General features: G+C 35.2%; 1 long non-coding RNA gene across 1 annotated transcript in view; it reads left to right on the top strand.

Moving 5' to 3' along the window:
- The window catches only part of LOC148093729 (uncharacterized), a 102931-nt gene that overhangs the window by 43756 nt on the left and 33711 nt on the right, over positions 1 to 25464 (top strand). Inside the window, exon 3 of the long non-coding RNA XR_015713988.1 lies at positions 19570 to 19676. This is a non-coding gene — a long non-coding RNA (uncharacterized LOC148093729). The remainder of the gene's footprint in view (positions 1 to 19569; positions 19677 to 25464) is intronic.

Here is a 25464-nt window from a genome sequence, read left to right as displayed (position 1 = left end):
CTTGAACACCCTTAGCTCTGTTCACCCAACAGACTGCGGGCCTACCCTGCTTTTCTTTCCACAGTTCAGACATTCTATAGTTTAGATTATCAAGTTGAGATATCTACATTCACAACTGCTGGAACAATCCCCTCCACCCCCAAACTCTCTCCATTTTCCCAGTTACCCTTTGTGAACATCTGTTGGATCAAAGCCAGATTTTTCTGCCTGAAAATGAAGGTCCTTTAGCAACTGTTCATTTTATCTTAATAATTTTCATGGCCCTGCCTCCATGGGATGGCAGAGAGAATTTGTATGTAACGGGCATTTTCTACTTATATCAATGGTTTGAGTAAATGACTAGCTATTGGGGACACATTAGAGACTGATTTTTCTTTCTCAGTTATATTTCTAGATTTTTTCATTAGTGCTTAGAGTATTTGTTCAGCTACATAACTATTATTTATGATCTTTTCCACCTTCTCTTCCTTATAAACCTACAGGAATAAAATTGTTGGCAATGGATTAGTAGGGTCTTCTTCATTAATGAGAGAAACCACATTACTTCGCACAGCATTAAACAAACCAGGCCTCAAGTTAAATAAAAATCTGTTCAGGAGTTCATAATCTGAGGAAGGTTATAGCAATTTAGATCTATTTGTAGAAGGACATGCAGATACTTGTATAAATACATAATGTTTTAGCATGAAAAAACCATCTAAACTTTGTGTAAGCATTAGTACAAGTGGTTTTATGTGGTCTAGAGTTTAAGAATGAATCATGAGAGTTGCATATTCAGAGAAGATATGGCCATGATAAAAAATAAATCAGCATTCACTTCCTTTTTTGAGAGACTGCAAGAAGGAAATGAAGTTTCCAACACTCTTTTGCTATGAGGAGAAAGAAGATGAGGTTTGTGAAGTCCAGTGAATCACACATATCTCTCCTCCAGAATCGAAACCAGTTGAGAAATATATATAGGTGCTAGAAAGAGATCAAAATACAAACCTTATTGTTGATAAAGCTAGACTAGAGAACATGCCTTGGACCCCAAGTTGCCCTTCTATTTTTTTTTTTATTTTTATCCTTAGTAGAGTTACTGGTCCCAGGAAGACCAGCTGGACATTTCCAGGCCTCCTTTATGGAAGAGAGGGGGGCTGAGGAAGAAACACCAGCAGCTCCAGAAGGAGAGATACAAGGAGAACGGATTGCAAATGCCTAGTCACCCTTTCTCCTATCTCACCAATCAGATAAATCAGGAGTCAACATATTTTTTCTGTAAAGAGTTAGATTGTAAATATTTTAGGTTTTGAGGCCATATGGTCTTTGTTACAACTACTCGACTCTGTTGTTGCATGAGGGCAACAATATGTAAATATAGAAATAAACGAGGATGACTTTAACAAAGTACCACAGAACGGGTGGCTTAAACATCAGAAATATGTTGTCTCACAGGTAGAAGGCTGGAAATCCAAGGCCAAGGTGTGGGCAGGGCGATTCCTTCTGTAGGCTGTGAGGGAAAATCTTTTCCAGGCCCCACTCTTAGCTCTGGTGGTTTGCTGCCAATCTTTGGTGTTCCTTACTTTGTAGAAACATCACCCTGATCTCTGCTTTCACCTTCACACGACTTTCTCTTGGTATACATGTCTCTGTGTTCAAATTTCCCCTTTCTATAAGGACACAGGTCAGATTAGATTAGCAAGTCTACTCTACTCCAGTATGACCAGTATTAACCAATTATATCATTAAGGACTCATTTTAGTACTGAGGTTTAGGACTTTAATACATGAATTTGGAGACACAATTCAACTCATAACATGGATATGAAAGGTTGAATTTCACATAAAAGTCATGTGTCATGAAATATAGAACTATAAATGTATATAGGTTGCACAAAAAACAAGTTTTCAGCTGTAGATGACTAACTTCTGTGATAAGTCACCCTTTCTCCAGAAGAGAGAACTAAGTGTGGGATGGGTAGAGGGATGAAAAGTGTTCCTTCCATCCTAATCTTTCCTGCCCTGTGGAAACAGGAGGAATGAGATAATAAATATTCCATATCATATAGCCCAAAGGACTCTTGCTACCTGGAAGACAGATTATATTTCAAAAAGTGTGGGAGGCATTAACAAGGACAGTGGGATAAAAAACAAACTAACAAATGAAAATAAAGATAAAAAAACACAGAAGATAAAATAAATTAGAAGCCTAGAGAAAAATTTGTAAGTATAACATATTATCTTCATTTAGAACATTTAAGGAACTTAGTAGGTCCTATAGGCAACTAATCAACATGGTGCAAGTAATTAATGAGGAGGAATTGAAGTAAATCTACAAGCAGGAAACCTGGAGAGAAAGGTCATGCAGAAGTCTAGACTGAATGAAGCAATGGTTGTAATAAAAAAAAAAAAGTATTAATTAAAAAATACCTTTCTTTGTTCTAATCCTTCGAATCTAGGGACTCTTTATCGCTTCTCTAAGATTCTTAGTCCTGAAAGCTCTTTTTCATATGTTCTTACAATACTGATCACTCCTCATCTTAGAAGAAATGCAAATAAGACTTTGACTTTCATTGTGAAAGTTTGCTCACCTAAAGGGTTTATAGTGTATGTAAATATCCTTTCAGTCAGCAATCTGCTTTAGGCACTTAATTTCCTGTGATTAATCTTAGTCTTTAGTTTCTAGTGGTTTGTTGTGTAATCTTTATTAGGAGCTTTTATGAGTCAAAGGATGATTGTGGGGGGTGGTCTTAAAGGACATGCTACCTTCACCTAGAACACTATAAAATCTGCTCCTATATCAAGCAACGTGACCAAGAACAGATCATGTGTATTTTAACCCTCCCTCAGAATTGCCTTCTTAGATTTGTACCTTAACAAGGGCCTCTGAGCTTTAATTAAGAGTAAGTTTTTTTCTCTATAATTGCTGTAAAAATAACATTTCTGAATCTCGTATGAAGCTTCTGTTAAAGACAATTATATTAGTTAGTGTTACTGTATGAAGTGCTAGGTAATATGTTATTTCTAGACTCAGTTCTAGAAATGAAATAATCTCTTTTTAACTATTTTCCTTCATTAAGATAGCATGCTATAGAACTTTTCAGTACCCATTTTGCTTTTCCTTTTCAGAAGCTCAGAGACAACTTTTGTACTTGGTTCTGGTAGAGAACCTTTACCTAGGACTTTCAGCTCATTTTTCTCCTTCTTCACTTTGTAATTTGGACCTTTCTACTTGTAACGTGCTTCAGTAGTTTTATTACATGATGCCTTTTATTGCAAAGAGACACAAAACTCTTTTGAATGTAAGTAGGGTATAAATAATAAATGACTGGTTCTCACCACTTTGTCCATGGTCTCAGATTTTAGTGACCTTAGTTACCTCCTAATGCCACCTCAGGCTACAGTGATGTTTTGGTCTGCCACATATTCTTTAATCAATGATTTCTCTCTTGAAGACAGAAATACATACCGAACTCCAGAAATACATCAGTTTTTTTTAAAAAGAAATCATTGTTTTATGTGGTAGTTAAATTATTTCTCTTTGAAAGAAAATTAATTAAAAATCACTTTAGTTGTTGTCATTAGGATTCTTTTGCTTGAAAGTGACAGAAACTTAACTCAGACTCATTTTATCACAGAAAGGTATATGTTAACTCAAATAGTTTTGGAAACCAGAACTTATCTGTCTAGTTTTAGGTATCGCAAAATCCAGAAGCTCAAAATGAGACTCTTTCACTCAACTCTCTGCTTTAATAAATCAAGTATTTGCTGAAGATTGGTCAGGCTTCCTCCACAATGCAGCAAAAATGGTTAGCAACACTTCTGGGTTTGCATTGTACTAGTAGCTGGAATTCTAAGAAAAAAAAGCAAAAGTCTAATTTTCAAAAGCTTCAACAACAGTCCCAAGGAGAGCTTTTATTGGCCTGGCTTTGTTCATGTGACCATTCCTGGACTTAATCATTGTGGCTGAAAAAATGGAGCAACTGGTCAGACTCCTGGGATGTGCCCACTCCTAGCTAAAGGAAAGGAGATAGGATTGCTGGGACCCAAACTACTTCGATTCAGGAGGGGAAGAGATAGTTTTCAAAGGGATTTCAGGCTGAACAAAACATAGGTGAAGGACGTCTTCCATTACATTTCCACCCCTTGCCTGCCCAGCATGGGTATTTACCTTCTTCCCCATTCATACAACTCCCTAAATAGTCCTGGCTGATACAATGCAAATTCACCCATAAGGAAAATTACCCCTACTTTCACTCTAAAGGAAGACAACCTTTAGGCTCATTTAGTTACTACTTTCAACTTTAATTCCAGAATGTCTAAGTTATGGCATTTATAGCTCCTCCTGTCTGGGTAAAATGTGGCAAAATAATATATTTAACACTACTGGTTTACAATGGCAGAGAGAAGACACTATTGCTACAATAAAACTTGCATTTGGAGCTCTGCTCTGCATAGCTCAGTGGTTAGAATGTTGGCCCTCACACCAAAGGGTCACAGGTTTGATTCCTGGTCCAGAGCCATACCTGGATTGAAGGTTTGATCCCAGACCTGGTCTGGGGCATGTGCAAGAGGTAACAGGTTGATTTGTCTCTTTCACATTGATGTTTCTCTCCTCTCTCTCTCTCTCTTCCTCTATCTTTGACCACTGCTCCCTCCCTTCCACTCTCTAAAAAAATATCCTATGGGAAAAAATATCCTGGGGTGAAAATTAACAAACAAAAAATCAAACTTCCATTTGGAAAAAGGAGAGAAGACCAACCACAATAGTGAATGAGCCCAGGTTCATAGCAATTATTTAATGCTAGACAAAGAGAACAAGTACTTTCTGACCTGTCATTGGAAGAAATTATTTGTTTAAAAACCTCACTGGCCATATCAAGCTATACTACAAAGCTACTGTAATCAAAACAGCCTGATACTGGCACAAAAACAGGCATATAGACAATGAAACAGAACGGAGCCAAGAAACCAACCCAAGCCATTACACTCAATCAATATTTGACAAAGGAGTCAAGAACATTCAATGGAGTAAAGACAGTCTCTTCAATAAGTGGTGTTGGAAAAATTGGACAGATAGGTGCAAAAAAGTGAAACTAAACCACCAACTTACATCATTAACAAGAATAAACTCAAAATAGATAAAAGACTTAAAAGTAAGTCATGAAACCATAAAAATCCTAGAAGAAAATATAGGCAGCAAAATCTCAGACATCTCTTGTAGCAAATGTTTGCTAATGTATCTCCTAGGGCAAGAGAAACAAAGGAAAAAATACACAAATGGGACTACATCAAAATAAAAAGCTTCTGCAGAACAAAAGAAACCATCAACAAAGTACAAAGGGAGCCCACTCTAATGGGAGAACATATTTGCCAATGATACATCTGATAAAGGGTTAATATCCAAAAGGCATAAGGAATTCATACAACGTAACAAAAGGAAGCAAAAAATCCAATTAAAAAATGGGCAAAGGACCTAAATAAACAATTCTCCACAGATGGTTAAGAAACATGAAAAAATGTTTAAAGTCACTAATCATCAGAGAGATGCAAATTAAAATGACAATGAGGTACCACCACACTTCTGTTAGAATGGTTACCATCAACAAATCAACAAATGACAAGTAATGGTGAAGATGTGAAGAAAAGGGAACCCTGGTACACTGCTGGTGGGAATGAAGACTGGTGCAGCCACTGTGGAAAACAGTTATGGAGATTCCTTAAAAAATGTGAAAGAATTTATGCACCCCTATGTTCATAGCAGCGCAATTTGCAATAGCTAAGATCTGGAAACAGTCCAAGTGCCCATCAGTAGATGAGTGGATAAAAAGGCTGTGGGACATTTACACCATGGAATACTGTGCAGATGTTAAAAAGAAGGATCTCTTACCCTTTAGGACAGCATGGAGGGACCTGGAAAGTATTATGCTAAGAGAGATAAGCCAGTCAGAGAAAGACAAGTACCACATGATCTCACTCATATGTGGAATCTAATGAACAAAATAAACTGATGAACAAAACAGATCCAGAGACACTGAAACGTGAAACAGACTGATAAATCTCAGAGGGAAGGGGGGTGGAGTGGGTGAGGAGAGATTAACCAGAGGACTCATAGCAGATATGCATAACCCATGGACACAGATAATAATGTGGTAAAGACCTGGACATGTAGAAATTGAAAACATATCAAAGGTCTTTACATATTCTGTTACATTAAAATTCTTTGGTCAAGTTTGCAGTTTGAATGTATCTTTTACCCATTCATAATTTTGTAAGGTCATGCCTTGGTTATTTGGAAAATGTTGGTTATGCAAATCTTTCAAATATTGACACATTTCATTACATAACATATATTTTTAAAGACATTCATTTACATTACACAGCTCTCAATAAAGTCTTTAATTATTTGGAAGCTGTAAAGCTCATAGTAGTAGATACACATTTTCCAAAATTATAATTCTTTCTTGAAAGCTTGAATTTTATCCTTGGCAACTAATACTATCACTTTTTTTTAAGTGACAGTCTCACTTTGTTAATTTTTGTCTTTCAAATACCTAAATCTCATAAGTGCAGTCTGTCAGTTGTTCATTCAAGTAAAAATGTTCCTCCATGGGAAAAGCATCTAGTTGAACTTGATTCTCAACCATGCTTTTCCTCAAGCTGACCATTATATTTTCCTATGCAATAGAATGTTTTTTGCTTAATTCCAAATGTTATCATACAGAATATTTAAAACATGTATACTAAGGGTTGAGATTTAATAAAATAAACAATTTTTGCTCCGTCTTAAAGGACATTCTTAAATGAAACTTGCACTTCGCTTTTCCCCTGCTAGTGCATGGCATTGAAGTACAGTGTCTATTGATATAGTCTGGGATCACTTGTGCTAAAGTACCAATAGTTTTACTCACAATTGTTTTGCACCATCAGCACAAATATTAACATAGTGAATAAGGCAATTAACATCTTAGCATTACGAAGACAATAATTTTTATCTCACCGACCTCCTGAAAGAACTCAGAGACCTAACTATGGATCTGCCTACCACAGTTAGAGACCCACAGCTGCTTTTTTTTTTTTTTTTTTTTTTTTTTATGGTTCAAAATGTTACAGATGTCCCTTTTTCTCCCCATTTACCCATTCCACCCCACCTCAACCCTCTCCCCAGTCCCTCACCAGACCATTGTCTGTGTCCTTGGATTATTCAAATTTGCATATAAATTCTTTGGTAAATCTCTTCCCCTCCACCCACCTGTTACCCTCCTACCCTCTGAGATTCGTCACTCTGATGCATGCTTCCATGTCATTGAATCTACTCTGTTCATCAGTTTATTATGTTCTTTAGATTCCACATATAAGTGAGATCATGTGATGTTTGTCTTTCTCTCTTTGGCTTATTTTGCTTAGCATAATATTCTCCAGGTACATCCATACTGTCCCAATGGGTACGCCATACTTCTTTACAGCTGCATAATATCCAGTGGTGTAAATGTCCCACAACTTTTGTATCCACTCAGTTACTGATGAGCACTTGGGCTGTTTCCAGATCTCAGAAATTGTAAATTGCACTGCGGTGAACACAGGGGTGCGTGTATTCTTTCTGATTAGTGTTTCAAGGCTCTTAGGATATATTCCTAAAAGTGGGATCACTGGGTCAAAAGACAGTTTCATTCTTAATGTTTTGAGGAACCTCCATACTGTTTTCCATAGTGGCTGCACCAGTCTGCATTCCCACCGGAAGTGTACTAGGGTTCCCCCTTCTCCACATCCTTGCCAACGTGTGTCATTTGTTGATTTGTTGATGGTAGCCATTCTGGCAGGTGTGAAGTGCTACCTCACTGTGGTTTTCATTTGTGTCTCTCTGATAATTAGCGACCTTCAACATTTTTTCATATGTCTCTTGGCCATCAGTAAGTCCTCTTTGAAGAAGTGTATATTCAGGTCTTTTGCCATTTTTCAACTGGACTGTTTGTTTTTCTCTTGTTGAGGTAGTATGAGTTCTTTGTATACTTTGGAGATTACCCCTTATCAGATAAACTTTGGCAAATATGTTCTCCACACTGTGGGTTTCCTTTGTATTTCCAGGATGATTTCTTTTGCTGTGCAGAAGGATTTTAGTTTGATGTAGTCCCATTTGTTTAGTATTTCTTCTATTCTTGTTGCCCAAGGAAATATATCAGTGAAAATTCCACTATGTGAGATGTCTGTGACATTATTGCCTATGTTTTCTTCCAGGATTTTTATGATTTTGTGACTTACATTTAGGTCTTTTATCCTTTTTGACTTTATTTTGGTGTACAGTGTAAGTTGGTGGTCTAGTTTCATTTTTTTTTGCATGTATCTGTCCAGTTTTCCCAGCATCATTTATTGAAGAGACTGTCTTTACTCCATTGTATGCTCTTGCTTCCTTTGTCAAATATTAACTGACCAAAACTGTGTAGATCTATTTTGGGGCCTCTGTTTGGATTACAACAGCTTTGTAGCACAGTTTGATATCTAGTAAAGTGATCCCTCCCTCTCTGTTCTTCTTTCTAAAGATGGCTGCGGCTATTTGGTGTCTCTTTTGGTTCCATATAAATTTTTGGAATATTTGTTCTAGCTCTGTGAAATATGCTGTTGGTATTATAATAGGAATTGCATTGAAACTATAAATTGCTTTGGGCAATATGGACATTTTAATGATATTAATTCTTTCAATCCATGAGCATGGTATATTCTTCCATTTGTTTATATCTTCCTCTATTTATTTTTCTTTGTCCTGTAGTTTTCCAAGTCTTTTAAATCCTTGGTTAAGTTTATTCCTTGGTATCTTATTTTTTTAGTTGCAATGGTAAATGGTATTGCTTTTTTAGTTTCTCTTTCTGAGAGTTTATTGTTGTGTATAAAAACGCCATTGATTTCCAGATGTTGTATCCAGCTACCTTGCCAAATTCATTTATTAAATCTAGTAGTACTTTGATGGAGTCTTTAGGGTTTTCTATATGTAATATCATGTCATCTGCAGATAATGACAGTTTTACTTCCTCCTTTCCATTTTGGATACCTTTTATGTTTTCTTCTTGTCTGAAGGCTGTGGCAAGGACTTCCAGTACTATGATGAATAAGAGTGGTGAAAGTGGACATCCCTGTCTTGTTCCTGTTTTTAAGGGAAATGGTTTTAGTTTTTGACCATTGAGTATGATTTTGGCTGTAGGTCTGTCATATATGGCCTTTATTATGTTGAGGTATGATCCCCCTATTCCCACTTTGCTGAGAGTTTTTATCAGAAATGGGTGATGGATTTTGTCGAATGCTTTTTCTGCATCAACTGATATAATTATATGATTTTTGTCCATTTTTTAAATGTGATGTATCACATTTATTGATTTGCAGATGTTATACCAGCCTTGCATCCCCAGAATAAATCCCACTTGGTTGTGGTGTATGATCTTTTTAATGTATTGCTGGATCCGGTTTGCTAATATTTTAATGAGGATTTTAGCATCTATGTTCATCAGGGATATTGGCCTATAATTTTCTTTTTTTGTGGTGTCTTTATCTGGTTTTGGGATTAGGATGATGCTGACTTCATAAAAAGAGTTTGGGAGTTTTCCCTCCTCTTGAATTTCCTGGAACAGTTTGAGTAGAATAGGTGTTAATTCTTTGAATGTTTGAAAACTCGCCTGTAAATCAATCTGGTGCAGGAATTTTGTTTGCTGGGAATTTTTTTATTACTGCTTCAATTTCATTAGTCGTTATCAGGAAGAGGTTTTCTGCCTCTTGCTGATTCAGCTTTGAAGGGTTGAATGTTTCTAGGAATTTGTACATTTCACCCATGTTGTCCAGTTTGTTGGCATATAGTTGCTCATAGTATTTTCTTAAAATCCTTTGTATTTGTGTTGGGTTGGTTGTAATATAGGTTTTTTTCAGTTTTGACTTTGTTTGGGTCCTCTTTGGTTCTTGGTGAGTCTGGTTAAAAGTGTATCAACCTTATTTTTCTTTTCAAAGAATCAGCTCTTGGTTTCACTGATTTTTTGTGTTGTTTTCTTAGTTTCTATGTCATTAATGTCTGCTCTGATCTTTATTATTTCCTTTCTTCTGCTTCCTTTGGGCTTTTCTTGCAGTTCTCGTTCTAGTTCTTTTCATTGTTGTGTTAGATGGTTTAGTAGAGCTTTTTCTTGTTTCTTGAGGTAGGCCTGTACTGCTATGAACTTTCCTCTCAGGAATGCTTTCACTGCATGCCATAAATTTTGGGTTGTTTTCTGTTCATTTTTGGTTTTTTCCAAGAAGTGTTTGATTTCTTCATTGAGCTCATTTGTAGCCCATTCATTGTGTAATAACATACTATTTAGCCCCCATGTGTTTGAATATTTTTGAGTTTTTTTTTATAGTGGTTCATTTCTATTTTCATGGCATTGTGATCTGAGAGGATGCTTGATATGATTTCAATCTTCTTGAATTTGTAGAGACTTGCCTTGTGCCCTAACATGTGGTTTATTTTTGAGAATGTTCCATGTACAGTTGAGAGGAATGTGTATTCTGCTGCTTTGGGATGAAATGTTCTGCAAGTGTCAATTAAATCCATTAAATCTAGTGTATCATTTAAGGTTTATGTTTTCCTGTTGATTATTTGTCTTGATCATCAGTCCAGTGATGGCAGTGGGGTATTAAAGTTCTCCATTATGATTGTGTTGCTGTCAATCTCCCTCTTATAGTCCCCCAAGAAATTTTTTATATATTTAGGTACTCATATACTGGGTGCATGTGTTTATAAGGGTTATTTCCTCTTGTTGGATTGATCCCTTTAGTATTATGTGGTGTCCATCTTTGTCTCTTGTTATGGTCTTTATTTCGCAGTCTATTTTGTCAGAAATAAGTATTGCTACTCCAGCTTTTTTTCCCTTTCCATTTGCATGGAATATTTTATTCTATCCCTTCACTTTTAGCCTGTGTGAATCTTTTGCTCTCAGGGGAGTCTCTTGTAGACAGCATATATTTGGGTCCTCATTTCTTATCCACTCAGCTACCCTATGTCTTTTGATTGGACCATTTATTATGTTTACATTTAAGGTTACTGTTGATATATCCTTATTTAATGCCATTTTCCCCCTTTCTGTTGATGTATTTTTTTCTCAATATTTTAAGATTTCTTGTAATGCTGGTTTTGGTGGTACTGAACTCCTTTAACCTTTTTTTGTGTGTGTCTGGGAAGCTCTTTATTTCACCGTCAGTTTTACATGATAGCCTTGCTGGATGAAGCTATCTTGGTTGCATGTTCTTGCTTTTCATTACTTTGTGAACTTCATGCCACTCCTTTCTGGCCCGAAGAGTTTCTGTTGAGAAATCTGCTGTCAGCCTTATGGAGGTTCCCTTGTAGGTCACTGTTTCCTTCTCTCTTGCACCCCTTAATATTCTTTGTTCTTAATGCTTGCCATTTTAATTGTGATTTGTCTTGGAGTGGATCTCTTTGGTTCCTTCTTGTTTAGAACCCTCTGTGCTTCCTGAACTTGTGCGACTTTCTCCCTCACCAGCCTAAGGAAGTCTTCTGTCATTATTTCCTCCACCAAGTTCTCTATCCTTTGCTCTCTTTCCTCCCCCTCTGGGTCCCCTATGATGTGAATGCTGTTTTGCTTCTTGTCCCAAAGCTCCCTTAGACTGTCCTCATGCTTTTTAAGTGTTTTCTCTTTTTGCTGCTCTGACAGAGTGTTTTTTTCTACCATATCTTCTAAGTCACTTATTCTATCCTCTGCTTCATTGATTGTGCTTTTAACTCTTTCCAGTGTATTTTTGATATCAGACATAGTATTCTTCACTACTATCTACCTCGTATTTATCATACCTAGCTCTTTTTTTTCATGTTTTCACCAAGTTCCTGGCCATTTCCATTAAGTTCTTGTTCTCATTAATTTCCTTGAACATCTTTATAAGTATTACTCTGAACACCATTTCTGATAATTTGCTTAACTCTATCTCATCAAGAGTGGTCTAGCTCATCAAAAATGTTCTTTTTCAGGCCATTTTCCCTTTTCTTTAGTTTGGGGTTGTTTCTTTGTCTCTCCATTGTGGTGGCTTTTAGTGTTTGTATCAATGTATTAGATATATTTACTGTCTTCCAGTCTTGTGGGATGTGATTTTATAGTTTGTGTCCAGTGGGGCCCAGACGTGTGTTTTCCTTATACTTCTGAGCTATTTGTTCTAGGCATGTCCCAATTGTGGTAGCCTCTTTTGTGGATTCTTTGGGTTCTCCTATTGTGATTGGGTCTAGATTGTTGTTGACTCGTCCTTGAGAGGACTCTCCTTACAGGTTGGCTAACTGTGTCTCAGCCCCAACCATATTGTGTGAGCTATTGTATGGGTACAGACTCTATGATGTTTTTTCAGTGCTCTCTACTCAAACTATGTCCATTCAGGTATATTTCTCTTGTTTTTCCAAGCTCTTTACAGAGTATTTTAGCTGTAAATTGAGTCCCTAGCTGGGAGCAAGGGCACTCTGCTACTTCTCACAGTGCCACCATCTTCCCAACCCCACAGCTGTTCTTTAAGAATTGAAATAAAGACTTTTTATTGAGATCCACCATAAAAGGACCCATTAACTTGAACTGCTATTTTCGGCTAGTCTCCTGATTTTTATCTGTCTTTTCTGTCATTATTACTGTTAATGTCAACCTAGACCTGGACTATTCTGTTCTGAATTTTCTATGAGAATTGAGACAGAAAAAGTCAGTTTAACTTAAGCAGTTAAGTCAGGAAATATTGATCCTTGGAAAACATTTTTGCCAAACAAACTTAAAAATTGTCCTACTTTCATTTAAAATGTTCTGTTGCTTAAGAATAACTTTAAGGGATAATAATGTTTTGGTATTTTTTATATCTATTGAAAACACTAAACAATTTTTTTCCCTGTTAAAATATTTAGTTTTGCATTAAAGTATACGAAATTTCTTTTTCATGAAATTACTTTCTTTAAAAACACTTGTGAGTTAATTATGTGTTAATTTTTTTATTACTTATTTAATTACCTACTAAATTGATTTTTAGGAATAGTGAAACCCAATTTTGAATTCTGCTATACCATTTGTCAAATAATTAATGTTGGATTTTTTAACTTTCCTAAGCCTCAGTTTCCACATTTGTAGAAAGTCAGGGCCCTTTTGTACAAATGATATAATGGTATCATAATTGTTAAACTTAATGTTCTGCTTGCCACATATAGAACACTCAATATTAATTTCCTCCTTTCCATTCATTTACTTCTCAGTGCATACTTGCAAGATCAACAAACATTAATTGTAGATTCACATAGTTAGAAAGGGAGTGTTGGTCTTTCTCCATTTATTTCTAACCAAACACCCCAACTGCCATGAGCCAAATTTGGAGAGCAGACTTTCTTTGAGGCAGACCAAGATGCAGGCTTCAGTTGAAGGACTGTCTCAGAAGTAGGATCTTTCTAGCCATATCTCAAACAGAATAACTATAGCTCTCATCCCCTGATGTAATTTATTTTTAGGAAGACATATGAAAAATTTCAAAGGGAATTAAGACAGGTAGAAGAGGGAAATGGTGAGGGGTTTATTGTTTTTGTTTTCAGGTTGTATTTTTCTTAACATTTTTTCCAATTGTTACTACTGTTTTCCCTAAAGAGCGAGAATCCTATGATTATAACATTCATATTGAAGCATCATTCTATAATTCTTTAAACAAGTTTGTTGTCCTCATCATACAAACTTAACAGAAAGAAAATCAGTGTCTCTATAATATGAAGTTAGAAACTAGATTTATGACTAGAATTTTCTATCTCACTGCTTAACTTCATGAGTGATGCTGCCTTCATGATAGAACCCTTGCTAAAATTGGTTCTACTTTATTAACACTTGGCATCACTTGATTCCTTTTACTGCCAAATATATAAATGAATTGTTAGAAGAAGCCCTCACAGTCTGAGGCAGAAAAGATTTCATCAAGCACTGAATCAACCTGTCTCAAGAAGTAATGAGCCAAAGAGCACCCAGAATGGATTTATTTAGCAGAAAGCAAAACTTTTCATTGACTATCTCTAAAATATTATTTTCAGGTACTGTTAAGGCTAATAATTAAAAAGGCACATAGTTAAAGGATGTGAGTTGGACACCAGATGCATAGAAAAGTTATAATACATATAACTATGCAGAATTGTAGAAAATTGTCTATCTCATTTCCCTTCTCAGGTGATTTTCTAATTCTTAGCTTTATTTTGACTTTTTAAAATATTGCATAATTAATTTTAAATGTTAAATAATAAAATTAGAATGAAAAGATGGCAGTCTAAGGTTTCAGGAAGCCTGAGTTCTTGTCCTTACTTTCATGCTAAATATTTGTAAACTTATTCAAGTCACTTAACTTCTCTCAGCCTCACTTTTGTAATCCATAAAAATAAGAGTTTGGACTAAATAATTTCTGAGGTTCATTAATGAGCTAGAATTTGAACTGCAATATACTCAAAATAGTTTATTTGCAGTAGAAAGAATTTGAGACTAGTTACCCTCTCAATGAAAATATGCATATGAAAATATGAAGGAGGTATAATAATGTCTTGTTCACAATTTTTATATTATATCATTTGGATCACAGCTATATGTAATCTTTACTTTTAATTTATCACTATCTTTCTCTGTAATTTTCAGCACTTTTTATTTAATACAGGAATTATTTGCCTTTCATCTTGAAAGAATGTTATTTGAAATGGTCATTTTATGTGTATTATTTGAATTCCTTTAATAAAAAGCATTTAGACTCACTTAATATTATGGCTGATATTTCATACCTAAAACCAATCTTTTTTTTCCCCGGTTATACTAGTAGATATCTGAGTTATTATCATATCTCTTGATCACCACAAAAATGCAAATATTTTAAAATATCAGATTCATTACATACAAAAATGTCTGAAATAAAAGACTCTAAGAATCCTTAATGAAAACTATTAAAGAAATTTGAATTTTGATCTATTTAACTCCCATCTGTATCATTTCCATTGTAACCTTCTCATCAGTATTGGAGTAACATTTCACTCAGAGTATAAAATTAGCAGCGGAAAATTCCAAACTCCTGCAATTGAAGCATGTAAGTTGTCATACTGTGCTTGTAAATGTTTTATGTTGGCTTATGGATAGAGAGCAAATGTTATTTTTCTATTTACAAAGAACTAGATGCTTTTAAAACTTTACACAATGGAATACTATGCAGCTGTAAAAAAAAGAAGGATCTATTATCCTTTGAGACAGCATGGAAGGACCTGGAGAGCATTATGCTAAGCAAAATAAGCTAATCAGAGAAAGGCAAATATCACTAATCTCACTGATATGTGGAATCTAATTAACAAAATAAACTGACAAAATAAAATCAGTAGCATGGAAACATGGAAGAGATTGATGAATCTCAAAGGGAAAGAAGAGGGGAGGGTGGAAAGAGATCAACCAAAGAATTTATATGCATATATGCATTGTCCAAGGACACAGATAATAGGGTGGTGAAAGACTGGGGTGGGGTGGGAATTGGGTTGAGGGGGGCAATGGGAGGAAAAGGGTATATCTGGAATACTCTCAACAATAAAGATTAAATATATATATATATAACTTCAGATACATGCAAGTATCAGTGGCATTCTAGTTGGTTTTACTAAAATTGTTTTGTTGTTACCACAGCTCTTTTTTATTGGACACTCTTTCAATGACTTATGTTAGTAAAATTTGGTTGTTATTGATGCACACAATGAAAGGATTCATCATTTCATATTTCAGAGATTTGTATATCTATATTTATCAACTCCCATGCTGCTAAAGTAACATACTTGAACCACAAAAATAACCACATATCACCAAATAGTTTATTATTTCAGTTTCAAGAGTTATACACTCCAGGAAACCCTCACACACTTAACTCCATCTTCACCAAACCAAAGCCTCTCCATTGTGAGTGGGGCTCATGGGCCTATAAGGAGACAGCGGTCCACATACTTGTAGCTTGGTGGGTGTGAAGCCATGGTAATTAGCTATAAACAGAGCAGGAAAGGCTGATGGTGGTCTTTATAGCAGATGATACATAAAATTAACAACTTAGCTAATTGGCCACCAAATGAACTTGAAATGCTTGCATGCTGAAAAGACAAGATAAGTAGATCAATGTAAAGATAAATAAGTGGGATGACTTGGTGTTTTAGCTGTGATTTAACACTACAAACTAGTATTCCTACATGTTTACTGAATATTTTTATGAACTTGGAAAACCATTCTCACTTCTTTATCAACATGGAGATTGCCCAAGGTAATAGACAGTAAAAGCTGAGCTTCAACTCTTTTGGCTGATAGCGGAAATGAAATGTCAGGCTGAGTTATGGTAGAGAGAATTTGAGACTATTTTAGTCCTCAAGGCAACTGATATTATTCAGAGACAAACTATACATTTAGTCTTCATAAAAAGGAAGTAGATTGTGTGTTGGTTATTTCTGAGTGTTCAGCATGTAACACTAGCAACATACATTTAGCATGAAGACATACACTAGGTTGGTTTTTCCAACACAGCAATTAGATTAATGATTTTGAAAACTTAAAGGTCTCAGAATATGATGGGATGCATTTGAGGCCGTTCTAATTAAGCTATGCATGTTTTTTATATTCTTTTAAAAGTTTGTAAGGAAAACCAAGGTCTATTACTCTTGCAATAAAAGAATAACCACAAAGGAAATCTGGTGTGAAAATAACCTCAAATAGATTTCTTTTAGAAAACATCTGTTTCATATATATATCTGGGGTTTAGTTGAGAAACATGATACTTGTAGGATATTAGAAACAAAACAGTTGTTCAAAGAGCCAAAATTTATCCTGAAATGAGACTGTGTAGAAATTTAAAAATCAAAAATATAATAAAGTTCAAAGTTTGCCATTTGATATTAACAAAAGGCTTATATTTCTTTCTTATTTAAAAACAGTGCTAAGTATGCAGAAACTATATTATCAGCAGTACCAACAGCATTATGAAATTTAAAAGCATTCTTCTGTTTGTATACCACTGTCTTAGGTATTGCACAGAGAGTTAACAAACATGGGAATCCATTTGGGTGCTTAACACAAAACTGTAATATATATACCTGGGCTTACAGGTGATTCCATGTAAAGGAATTAATATGACACTTGTCTGATATGAGTAGTTGAATAATTATATTAATATTGTGTATAAGAGGAAGGGAAATTGTATATTCAGGTAAGATGATGTGTTAGAGAGATTTACATATTAAGAATGACACTAAAAGGAAGTTTTTACCATGAGGATATTTTGAAAACATTAATTATTCAAAATATTTAATTATTAATGTTATAATATTAGTAAATAATAAAGGAGCATTGTTTTAGGTGGAAATATACTTACTATGCTATTGAATTTTTTTATTTTACATTTATCTTTTCCTAAAATTAACAAAACAATAAAAATAAATACATACACAATAAAAATATTAAATGGAAATACAGTTCGAGATGAAAACTGATTTAAATCATCCATTATAGGAGAAGGGTGGAACACAGAGAATAATACAAAACAATTCAAAACTATCCCTCACCTCCTCCTGCTACCTACCAGCTTTATTCAACAGTAATATATACACAGTAAACATTTCTATCCTGTTTAGAAGACAGGAAAACTGAGACACAGATATTTAAATATTTCACTCAAGACCAATAAGAAAATAAGTGATCCACATGAAGAAAGTGTTGAAGTCTTTCAATCCTTTAACTTAGGTCAAGCTGCCACTGTAAATATTTATAATTTATCATTGAGAGTTTTTCAAATAGTACCTAGTTAGAGGAGCACATACTGTTTAAGTTAGCATTTCCATAACAATTCTCTAATGTAAAATACAAGTTCTTCTTTCCAAAGTTTTAAGTAATATATATTTTGATTGATGAAATGGGGAAACAAATTGACTTCTGATTTTATTCTTACTTCTGTCATATATTCTCTGGACACTTTTTATGGCCTACAGGAGCTGAGCTAGAAATAGTTAGCATTGCTACACATGAAAGCCAAGCTCACAGTGAGGTCCAGAGCTAAAGGAAGTGTAGGCAGGAAATGGAGAGTCACTGAGTCATGTCATGGGAATGTATAGCTAGTGAGCTTTAATAACATTCAGCTACACCACACTGTTGATTTTGGATGATGTGTCGTGGGAACCCTATGTAAATTCCTTACCATTTGGGGGTGCATTTGTTTTTATGTTTCCTACTGTGCTTAAGTGGTTTCAGCTAGTTATTTCTTTTTTTGGTACAGCAACAGAGAAAACCTTGAAATGGTAAACTCTACCTAGTATATCACATAAACTCTCTATTTAGCAGTTGTCCTAAGTGGCCAACTGGTCACCCTTATTTTGTTAACCATAAGGGGAAAAAACCAAGGCTTTAATTTCAATCAAAAAGCTATTTTGGTCAAGCCTCCATTGAGTTTTACCAGGATTACAGTCCTATCAACCAATCCTGTTGACCATTGTTCTATCTCCAACTCTCTTCTCACTGGTAGTAGGCAATGACCCAATGCAATGTATCAAAAATAAATTGAGAAAGCCCTGGTTGGTTTGGCTCAGTGGTTAGAGTGTTGGCCAGTTGACTGAAGGGTCTCAGGTTTGATTCCAATTCCTAGTCAAGGGCACATAACTTGGTTGCAGGCCTGATTCCTGGCCCTGGTCAGAGCACATGTGGGGAGCAACCAATCAATGTGTCTCTGTCACATTGCTGTTTCTCCCCCTCCCCTTCTCCACTCTCTAAAAAATCAATGGAAAAAATATCCTTGGGTGAGGATTAAAAAATAAATTAATTCATTGAGAAAGCTAATGCAAAGGCCAAGGGAGGTAGAGCAGGATGACTTAAACTCTAATGGTTCTATTTATAAGTACTTTTCATGTACTCTGACACTTGCATTTATCAGAGCTGTCACTGTTCAGTTCTCCATGACCTGGGCTGCTGGCACACTTTCCTATTAGACCCTGTTCCTCCAAGTGTTAGTTCATTTATTCAATTCAACAAATATGTATGGAAGGCATACTAAATGCTAGATACTGCTCTAGGGTCTGGGGATACAACAGTAAAAGCAAAATCTCTGACCTTCTAGTACTTACCCTAGTGCTGTGAGGAAACAATAAACAAAGTCAAGTAGAATATATAGTATGCTAAATGGTGATAAGTGCATTGAGGGGAAAAAAGAAAGAAAGAAAAAGTGAGAAAGGGAATAAAGAGTTGGTGGGAATGGAGAGTTTGCATTCTAGATTGGGTGGTTGGTGAATACAGCTCTGAGAAGGTGGCATTTGAGTCAATATGGGAAGGAAGTGTCTGCTCTGCTTCTACAGTAAGGACTAGTGTTCTAGAAAGAATTGAAGCTCTCTCTGCCCCAGTTGTGCAGAGAGTTTTTATGTGAGCCACTAACCCTGGTAACCTTACATCCTGGTAAATACAGTACCCACACATAGTTCTGTCTATTTGAGTTTACCATTCTGTCAGTACCTATACCTGTACGTTGAGGAACCTATACCAAGTCATTCAGGGTCTCATGGGGAGTCCATTCATGTTGCACCAACCTGCTAATTCTCTTACAGTTTCTTCCACTAAACCCCCATCGTTGGACCTGGAATGCAGCCTGTCACTGGCCAGTTTCTGTGAATGTGACAGAAACTGTATGTTTTGCGTGCTAAGGGACTAGACGGTAAGTAAATTCCAGAGTTGGATTTTCTTGACTTTAATTTTTTCTTTTATTAAATATACACTTTGCAATGTTCTATAAGTTAATACAGGAAACAACTAACTTTTAAAAAATTAATAAACTATAATTTTAGAGAAATTTTAAATTTAGAGAAAAATTGAGCATAAAGCACAGGGCATTCCCAAATATATACTCTCCAACCCCAATCCCACCCACAGTTTCCCCTATTATTAGCATTAGCAAATGTGCTGCATTTGTTATAATTGATAAACCAATATTGATACACTATTATTAACAAAGTTCATAAAGACCTTTACATTAGGTTTCACCCTTGGTGGTGTATAATTCTATGGATTTTGATACATAATCATCTTTACTGATCATGTGATATATCTGAATTTATTCTGGAACTTTTGTGGAATGGTGGGAGGAAAGTTGAATGTGGTGAATCAAGCCCCAGACAACAGCTCTGCTTCATAAGGGGTTTTATATCAGTGTCTAAAATGTTCCACAAGAAGGTTTTGCTTTTAATAATGGGCTTAGGGCCCTAAAGTTCATGTCCCACCTTACCCACACACTAAATGTTCAATCTCTCTGGGAGAAAAGAGTTACTTGTAAGTACCTAAATCCCTCAGGATCACAAAGCCTTGTTTAATAGAAGAATACCCCAGAAAATGTATGCAGGAAGAGATGCCTGTTCCTTTGGTGGGACATTTTTTAAGCAGCTTGGTGGAGTCAAAAGTGCACAGGGTGCATTCAGCATTTGAGTGACTTTGGGCAACTTAACCTGTCTGAGACTCAGCTTTCTCATTGAAAAGGGGCAAATGATACTTAACACAGCAACAAGATAAACTCTATAAAGTACCTAGATAAAGTAGATATACACTCAGCATGCGGTAACTATAGTATATTATCCAACTTTCATCATTTTCCCACCCAAAGGAGTTCTTTTTTTAAAAAAAAATCTTTATTGTTGAAAGAATTAGAGATGTTCCCATTTTTCCCCCATTGACCCCTTTTAGCCCACACCCACCCCCCTCCCCAGGCCTTCACTACACTATTATCTGCATCCATGGTTATGCATTTTTGCATATAAACTTTTTGGTTCATCCTCCCCCCCCTTTCCTTTGAGATTTGTCAATCTGTTCCATGCTTCTATGCCACTGGATCTATTTTGTTCATCAGTTTATTTTGTTCTTTAGATTCCACATATAAGTGAGACCATGTCTTTCTCTGCCTGGCCTATTTCCCTTAGCATAATATTCTCCACATAGTTTCCACCAAAATATCTCCTAGTACAATGGTTCTCCAACTATATTCATAGGAATTCTAGGACTCCTAATTGCATTGCATGGAGTGTAATGCAAAAACAGAATGGATTGGACTCCAAATTTCCAATTTTTAAATTTACATATTAGGGTTACAATGTACAAATAAAGTTTATATGTAATTTTTCTATGATAAGTTGCTTTTAGACAGTGATCTTTTATTGTATTTTATAAGCCTACAACAGAGTGGGGCTAAGTTCCTTGCACAGGTCATATTCTCTTAAACTGCCTTTAGCATCAAACTACAGCTGACAGATCACCAATTACATATACTATATGCTTCACACTCTAAATTTCTTGAAATTTTTGCTAAATCTTTTCATTGGATTTAAAAAATCAAACAAAACAAAACTCTGCAATTTCTCTAGATTAGAGAATTGGCCTGTCCTAATTAATTGTCTCAGACCTCTCTGACCTTAGGTGATCAGATCACAAATGCCTCTAATATATTAATGTCTCCTAAGATGACTCAGCCTTCTCTCAAAAATATTTGTTGAGTGCCTACTGTAGTGCCAGGCACCAGGAATACAATGAAGAAATGTTTTTTCCATTTTATGTCTAGTATTTTTCCAAGGTGTGTTCCCCTTTCATCTGTGGGGCTCAGCTTAGAATTTTCATTTTCTTTTTTTTACTTTAAACAAGCTGCCTGTTTACCACTGGAAAACTCTTCAGTATGTCATAAGCATGTCACATGGCAATGTGACATATTTAATACTTACTAGCATCCATTTTATGTATGACATAAAATGATTTCCCCAGAGAAAAATGAACATTTGGAATTCCTTGACAAAACAAATAAACCCAAACTTTGGAAATAAGGTTGCAAACTATTGCAATTAAAGTCAATTATAATTAAAGTTAAATTATAATTTTCATGATTATATAAAAATTATTTGAAAGCTTAAAAGAATATGTTTAAATGAGCAATATTATTATTTTATATCATATCCATTCTATTTCTTATTAAGCTCAAAGTTATAGATTCATTTGATTTTTTAAGCAAGTTAACAGTTTTGAGAATGACTTTTTTTATTCCCCAAAGAGAAGAATTTCATAGATCATATATTTGGTCTGATAATTCTCTGTGAATTCTCGTAAGAGTAACAAAAACTAGCCAAGTGGGCAAAGAAAAAAATAAAAGTTGAAGTGATTAGCCCCATGACCCCTGGCTGTTTCTTAAATGTTTTTTGTTTTTTAATCCTCACCCGAGAACATGCTTTTATCTATTTGAGAGAGAGAGAGAAATGTCAGAGTGAAATATCTATTGGTTACCTCCCTGACTGGGCATTAACCCACAACCTGGGTATGTTTCCTGACTGGGAATTGAATCCATGACCTTTCAGTGTACAGGATGATGCTCCAACCAAATGAGCCATACTGGCAAGGACCATAGCTGTTTCTCGAATGTTTTTAATATGTAAAGGTACCATAAAGGTTCAGATTAATAAAATTAGCACATTCAATTTTGATCCTAGAAGAAGCAGAATAAGTACATTACTTGGAACTTTCAGCTAAACTCTAAGCACTTTAAAAAATATATATAAAGGGAAGTTTAAATAGGTAAACTTTTTTCAGATGTGTACATTTATCCTGTTTTTCTCTTAATTGATTAGAGTTGAAACATTTAATTTCTCTAAATCATTTATTACAAATTGGTCACAGGAAGAAAATGAATGAGCCCCGGCCGGGGGTGGCTCAGCGGTTGAGCGTCGACCTAGGATCCAGGCGATCGAGGTTCGATTCCTGGTCAGGGCACATGCCTGGGTTGTGGGCTCGATCAGTGACTCTCTCATCATTGATGTTTCTATCTCTCTCTCTCCGTCTCCTTTCCTCTCTCTGAAATCAATAAAGATATATTAAAAAAAAAAAGAAAAGAGAATGATGTTTTCTTAGCTTTTATTACATATAGTTATACAAATGTCTGAATACTAAACCATTAAATTAATTTTTAGTTTGCTTTGCCAATGGGTAACTTTTGATAACATTCTCAAAGGACTTAATTACAGTGAGTTGCCTTAGAGAAGTTTAAAGGTTAATTGACTACATAAGGATTATATAAATTGATGTTTAGTTTTCTAAATTGAAACTTGATTTTTTATTAACAATTCTAATTAGTTGATTAATAATTGATCAGAGGACCAAAACTAACAAGAAAAAGAAATGTGAATATATTTGAAAGATATTTATAAGTTATAATCAATTAGACAAGGTGAGAGATTAGAAGATGGAAAAAGCCAGGAAGAAACCCAGCATTCTCTCTTACTGGGAGCACAACAGGAAGACCTAATCTGGTCAGAAAGGATGAATTCCATTTGAGAGTATAAAATTTGAAGACTTGAGGGTTAACTCAGTGAAATGATTATTGGGCAATTAAATATGAGTCTGAAATACAGGTAGAGAGAATTTTAAGGAAGCATGACCTAAATGTTTTAAATAAGTATTAACACAAAGTCCTGTGTGATCATAGCATAAAGAGTGATTAATTCTGTGAACAAGTATCAAAGAAAGCTATGGAAAGAAGATGGTATTTGAACTTAAAAGACAGATAGGATTTCAGTAAATGGAAAGAAGGAAAGGATATTTCAGGTTGAGGCAACTTTATGATCAAAGATTTAAAAACTTGAAAAGTGTTTGATGCTATCAGGAAATGGCTGGTAATAAAAAAAGCAAATAATTCATGAAGAAAGATAATGGGGATTGAAGTCCAAAAGAAATATTATTGCCAAGTACTGGCAACTTTTTAATCTTATTCTAAAGAATTTTCATTCTGTCCTCTAGGGAAATATTGGGATCCTTTGAAAGTTTTTGAGGAGGAAAGAACCAGATATTGGATATGAGTATTACAAACATAGAAATAATTGGGTTTGGTGGCTGAATTTATATGGGATTGGAAATAACTACAAATCAAAGACAATATTTATATTTCTACATAGGAAGGCTAGGGTTAATAGTGGTGCCATTAATTAAAAATAATAATAAAGCACAAAGAAGGAGCATCTTTAAGTGGAGGGACTCTCAAGATTGAAGCACAGTGGATTTCTAAGGAGGCAATAGACATCTAAGATGTTTCACTGGAATTGTGGTGATGAACACAGAGATTTGGCAGAGATTACTGTAGTTATAGAAGGGCGTGATGAGAACAGGAAGAGTAAGGATAGAACTCTAGAGAATATCTACATTTAAGGGATGCAAAGGAAGAGGAAGTAGAGGAGAGAAGAAGAATGACCAGAGAGGCAGTAGAAGAACCAGGAGAGGGTAATATCATAGAAGCCAAGGAAGAAGGTATGTCTAACGGGGAGGAGAAGGTATCCCTGGACAGGTAACTCACTTTAGATATGCCAAGTTTGAGGGTTTGATCCTCGGTTACAGCACATACAAGGAGCAACCAATGAATGCATAAATAAGTGGAACAACAAATTGATGTTTCTTTCTCTCTCCCTTCCTCTCTTTCTAAAAATGAATGAATGAATCATAAATAAATAAATAAATAAATAAATAAATAAATAAATAAATAAATAAATAAATAAATGGAAGGAGATGGTAGACACTTTGAGGCAGTCATGGATAACTAAAAACTGAGAAGAGACCTTTGAATTTGGCAAGTAGGAGGCCTTAGCTGATAGAAAGGTCCCAGAGTGAATATTTGCAGTAGAGTGATAAGGTCAGTGTCACATGAGTAAAACTGTAACAAGTATGAGCTCTGAGAAATTTGTTATGATAATTAAAGGAGAAAGTAAAGTGGAAGAAAATGTCTCGGGGGGGAAAAGGTAAGTGACTAACTGAAAAGAAGATCTTGTATTACATTAAAGAGGGGGATGATAATGCAAACAGACCAAAGTTAACTTTCTAAGCAAGTAAGGGTATGAAGGTGCCCAAGTTAAGAACATTACAGTGATGTGAGTACCCCAGCATCTTATGAAACTTCTCACCAAGTGCTCACTCCCCTACCCCAGGATCTTGGGGATTTCTCTCTCTTTCTTTTAGAGCATTTATCCTATGTTCATGTTCTAAAACTTGACTCTTTTCTTTCCTTTTTATGGACTATTTAAAATATGTTATTCTTTCCCTTCATCTATAGGTAACTTTATAGATTTTTAACATTTGCATTATTTTTCATATATATAATGATAATTGTGGAAATTAGACTAACTAATTAGAGCCCAGGGGCATTGAGAAAACATATTTATTATACATATGATGATAACAACAAGAAAATCAAAACTACTACCATGGCAAAAGCAGCAGCAGCTGCTGCTAAGATTTTCTTTACTTTGTGCTAGGACAGGGCTAAGAGATTTCAATGGATCATCTTATTTGATCCCCACCACAATTCTAGAGGCAGGGACATTTTATAGATGAGTAAACCATGTTTAGGGAGGTTAAGTTTCCCAAGTCACAGAGCTTGTGAGTGGAAAAAATGGTATGACAGAGACTGATGCCATACTTTGTAAAATGTCATTATT

This window comes from Miniopterus natalensis, chromosome 2, assembly GCF_054644295.1.
Source record: "Miniopterus natalensis isolate mMinNat1 chromosome 2, mMinNat1.hap1, whole genome shotgun sequence".
Taxonomy (NCBI): Eukaryota; Metazoa; Chordata; class Mammalia; order Chiroptera; family Miniopteridae; genus Miniopterus; species Miniopterus natalensis.
Note: the sequence above shows the minus strand (reverse complement) of the source record. Positions and strands in the feature narration are given on the sequence as shown.